Raw genomic sequence first — 5,748 nt, 5'->3', positions numbered from 1 at the left:
TGTAAAGAGCAAGAGATTGAGAGAAAGAGGGGGTAGGCGGGGGTAAAGAATGGCAATCACAAACATACAGATTGACTTACTGAGAAAGACACAATGACATTGGAAATAAAAGTTAACACAATATCTATTCCCACCGCAAGCAATAGAATGTAGCCCAAATCATGTTGATCACAGATAGAGAAAGAGAGAAAATGAGAAAACGAGAGATATAGAGATAGAGAAAGGGAGATAAATGTGGAGAGTTTGAAAGAGGTGGACACGCAATGATATATTAAGAATTGAAAGTTTCTCAACACGAAAACATGTAATCTAGCCTACGTATATTTCGTCTTTAAAACTAAAAGAACTGATTGTCGCTTGGTCAGTCACATCTACATAGGTGCCTTTAACACTAAATAGGTCTATATCATTATGAAAATCAATATTGCTAATAAAATATACTATAACACATATTCATGATGTCAATATTTTCAAACAATTATATTCATCATGAGTATGATATCAACCTGGCTGTATAAAAACATTGTAACAAGACTGAAATCATTTACGGAAGAAACGTACATACTTGTAAACTTTAAAACAATAAACAGTAAAATCATTGTGACTTCAGCTCGTTATACGTAAGCCTACATCGCATAACACATTAGTGTACAGTGAATCCTCGCTATAACGCGGTTCATTTTTCGCGTTCTCGCTGCTTCACGGAATTGCATTGTGCCTTGTGTTCTGCATTCTGGGCCTGTAAATAGGTTTTGTTCTTTGGTTTCAATGTATTGTCGAGTATTTCATTGTATAATGAAAAAATAAAGGTTACTACTTCACGGATTTCGCCTATCACGGGTTCTTTTTGGAACGTAACTCCCGCGAAAAACGAGGGTTCCCTGTATTGAAATGATTTATATGATATTTCATCATTTCCATGATCATTTATTATTATCATTATTATCATTATCATTATCATTATCATTATCCTAATATGGATAATAATGGTAACAATAATAATAATGATAATGATAATGATAATGATAATGATAATGATAATGATTATCATTATCATTATCATTATTACCATTATTATCCATATTAGGAATAACAACACCAATGGCAATAATGATTATAATGACAAGCTATGTTAGTAAATTCATCATCATTATCTTAATAAGGTAAACAATCATGAAGAAACTAGATAATTCAATCAAAAGTCATGATTGTTTATCTCCGCCGGGAATCGAACCCGGAATTCCCGCTTTGGAGGCGGCTGCGTTGACCGTTACACCACAGAGACGTAGAGACATATGGCTAACAGAAAGACTTATACATAGAAAGAATTTTTGTTTATTGTTTAGTTGTTTATTATATTTTATTTGTTTATTTCTTTATCTATTTATTCATCTATTTTCTTTGTTAGTCAACTCCACGGTAGGTTTGTACAGTGATAACATTGGATACCGGCTTTTTCTGATTAGGTTATCCCCCCCCCCTTTTTTTCTCTCTCTTTTTTATAATGATAATAATAGTTATGGCGATAAAGAAATGTCACTAATCATACTACAACTTATGATACAACTGATATAGCAATGATGATGATTTTGATACTGATAAGGAATCTATAAGGTTGATGATAATAATTAATAATAAGACGAACGAGTTGTCACAATAACAACAATGATTATAATGATAAAAAATATAATATAATGATTTCAGATCATGTATCTGTGTTGCTAGTCTAGTAGTCAAATGAACATTAATTAAAAAAAACATACATCATTCATAACAATAATATTGAATTGCTCTCTCTCTCTCTCTATCTATCTATCTATCTAATTATCTATCGATCTGCCTATCTAATTCTCTCTCTATTTATCTATCTATCCAATTCTCTCTCTCTTTATATGCTGTTGGCATTTATCAAGAAATGCTATCCGGTCTCTCATGGTGTGGTCTAGAGCAGTGTTCCTCAGACTATGAAAATAATTTGATTGAACCTTTATTCATTCATACTTTTATCCGTTGACGTTGGTTCCTTTTGACCCTGAGTTTTATAACGATTTTCATACTTGCATGGTGAACTAAGAGAACGAAAGATAAGCATAATGAAAATGTAATTAGATAAATAAACGTATCAAGTGAAGGTTAGAAATCCTGACAAATGTAACGAATAGATTTTAACCATGGTTATAACATTAGTCAGATATGGGGGAGAAAGAAAGAGAGAGAGAGAGATAGAGAGAGAGAGAGAGAGAGAGAGAGAGAGAGAGAGAGAGAGAGAGAGAAGAGAGAAGAGAGAGTCAGATTTATATATATACATTTATATATATATATATATATATATATATATATATATATAGAGAGAGAGTGAGAGAGAGAGAGAGAGAGAGAGAGAGAGAGAGAGAAGAGAGAAGAGAGAAGAGAGAAGAGAGAGCCAGATTTATATATATACATTTATATATATATATATATATATATATATATATATATATATATATATATATATATATATAGAGAGAGAGAGAGAGAGAGAGAGAGAGAGAGAGAGAGAGAGAGAGAAAGTGAGAAGGAGAGTGAGAGACAGAGAGAGAGAGAGAGACAGACAGATAGAGAGAGAGACAGACCGAGACCGAGACAGAGACAGAGAGGGGATGGAGAAGTGAAAGACAGATGGAGAGAAAGAAGGGGTAGGAGAGACACACTCACAAACACATAGTGGCACTGGAAATAAAAGCGAACACGGCATCTAGTCCAAATTGTCCATATTATATTTTTCACACCCAGATAGAGAGAGAGAGAGAACGAGAAAATGAGAGATACAGAAAGAAAGGAAGACAACGGTGGATAAATTGAAAGAGGTGGACACGCATTGAGATTAAGAGCTGAAAGTGTTTCTCAACACGAAAAAGCATAATCAGGCAGGTCTAAGTATATTTCGTCTCTAAAACTAAAAGAACTGCTCGTCGCTTAACCAGTCAACATCTACACCGGACGCTAAGTAGGCGTATTTTATTGTAAGAATTCTTATTCCCAATAAAATAGACTATAACTTATAAATCAATTGTCTATATTTACAAACAATTACATTCATCATGAGTAAGATACTAACCTGGCTGAATAAAAGCAACGTAACAAGACTGAAATCATTTACGGAAGAAACGTACATACTTGTATACTTTAAAACTCGTAATTACAATAAACAGAAAATAATTGTGATTTCAGCTCGTGTAGAAATCAAGAAATCGCCGTTATATGTAAGCCTACATCCCATAACACTTTAGTTTAGTCAAAAGATGACTTTATATAATGAAAATATATTTCGTTTTAATCAATATCATCATTATCATTATCATTATTAATTTCATTATCATTATCATCTATACTAGGAATAACAACACCAGTAACAATAATTATTATAATGACAAGTTATGTGACTGAAATCATCCTCATTATCATAATAAGGTGAACAATCATATGAAAATAATAAATAACTAAATAAAAGTGTATGTGTGTTTGCCTCCGCCGGGAATCGAACCCGGAATGCCCGCTTTGGAGGCGGCTGCGTTGACCGTTGCACCACAGAGGCTTGGAAGGACATGACGCAGCAGAAATAATTATTCACAGATTTTTTATTTCATTATTTGATTGTTTATTTTTTTTACTATATATATTTTATTTATTTCTTTATCCATATATTCATCCATATATCTATTTCCCTTTTGTTGGTCAATTTCTTTCCGTAGTTTATATAAAAATAATATTGGAAACAGGCTTTTTATTATTATGTTATTTTCTCCCATGTATTTTCTATAATGATAATGGTTTTTATGATGATAAACAAATGCCACATGCTACAAATAATGATAAATATAATATAGCAGTGATAATGATGATATTGATACTGATAAGGAATTTATAGGGTTGATAATAATAATGTCTAATAATAACAATAATTCACAATAACAATAATGATTATAATTATGATAATCATAATCTAGTGATTTTAGATTATGTATCTTTGTTGCTATCATAGTAGTCATACCAACAATAATATAGAATATACATACATTCTCTCTCTCTCTTTCTCTCTCTCTCTCTCTCTCTCTCTCTCTCTCTCTCTCTCTCTCTCTATATATATATATATATATATATATATATATATATATATATATATATATATATATATATATATATATATATATATATATATATATATATATATATATATATATATGCTGTTAGCCTTCATCAAGAAATGCCATCTAGCCTCTCATGGTGTGACTCTAAAGAATGGATCCTTAAAGCACTAAAATAATTTCAGTGAAGGTTTATTCATTCATACGTTTATCCGTTGACGTTGGATATCTTTTACCTTTAGTTTATAACGATTTTAATACTTGCATGTTGACATAAGAGAATGGAAGGTAAGCATCGCGAAAATGTAATTAAATAAAGGCAAGGGTTATAGGAATGAATCCGTTTCTACGCGATGATTTTCTTTCTTGGAGGCACGCATTTGTTTAGGCTAACAACTCAACAACTCAACTCAACCAAACCAAACCTAACCTAACTTAACCTAACCAAACCAAACCTAACCTAACTTAACCTAACCAAACCAAACCTAACCTAACTTAACCTAACCAAACCAAACCTAACCTAACTTAACCTAACCAAACCAAACCTAACCTAACTTAACCTAACCAAACCAAACCTAACCTAACTTAACCTAACCAAACCAAACCTAACCTAACTTAACCTAACCAAACCAAACCTAACCTAACTTAACCTAACCAAACCTAACCTTACCGAACCGAACCTGCAAAGGTCAAACAGAGTTTTTCTCACGAAAATATTTGAAGTTGTCTACTTATATTTCGTATTTAAAACAGAGAACTGATCGTCGCTTACTCAATCACATCTACATTGGGGCGATTAACGCTAAATAGGTCTATATTATTATGAAAATCAATTTTGCAAATAAAATACACTATAACTTACATGTTAATGAATTTACAATTATATTCATTATGAGTATGATATTAACCTGGCTGTATAAAAACAATGTAACAAGACTGAAATCATTTACGGAAGAAACGTACATACTTATATACTTAAAAACAATAAACAGAAAATCATTGTGACTTCAGCTCGTGTAGAAATCAAGAAATCGCCGTTATATGTAAGCCTACATCCCATAACACATTAGTGTATTCAATTGATATATTTTATCACTTTGATAATCATTTATCATTATTATTATTACGATTATTATTATTATTATTATTATTATTATTATTATTATTATTATTATCATTATCCATATTAGGAATAACAACGCCAATAACAATGATGATATAATGACAAGGTATGTTAGTAAATTCATCATCATTATCTTAATAAGGTAAACAATCATCTAGAAATGATAGACAATTAAATAAAAATGTATGTATGTTAGCCTCAGCCGGGACTCGAACCCGGAATGCCCGCTTTAGAGGCGGCTGCGTTGACCGTTACACCACAGAGACTTGGAAAGAAATTACGCAGCTGAAATAGTTATTCATAAAAAGACCATTTTTTTGTTTGTCTAGTTTATTTGTTTGATTATATATTCGTTTCTTTCTTTGTTTATATATTTATCTATTTTTCTTTATTAGTCGATTCCTTTCCGTAAGTTTGTTTAATAATAATAATAAAAACAGGCTTTTTCTCAGGTTATTTTCCCCCATGCATTTTTCATAAAGATAATGACGGTTATGACGA

General features: G+C 31.3%; 1 non-coding gene across 1 annotated transcript; it reads right to left on the bottom strand.

The window, feature by feature from the left end:
• Window positions 1-3,502: 3,502 nt before the first annotated feature.
• On the bottom strand, window positions 3,503-3,574 carry TRNAW-CCA (transfer RNA tryptophan (anticodon CCA)). Its single transcript has one exon. It is a non-coding gene; the product is annotated as a tRNA-Trp (tRNA).
• Between the last annotated feature and the right edge of the window lie 2,174 nt (window positions 3,575-5,748).

Source organism: Penaeus vannamei, chromosome 19 (genome assembly GCF_042767895.1).
Source record: "Penaeus vannamei isolate JL-2024 chromosome 19, ASM4276789v1, whole genome shotgun sequence".
Lineage (NCBI taxonomy): Eukaryota > Metazoa > Arthropoda > Malacostraca > Decapoda > Penaeidae > Penaeus > Penaeus vannamei.
The sequence above is the reverse complement of the archived record's forward strand: the minus strand, read 5'-3'. Positions and strand labels throughout refer to the sequence as shown.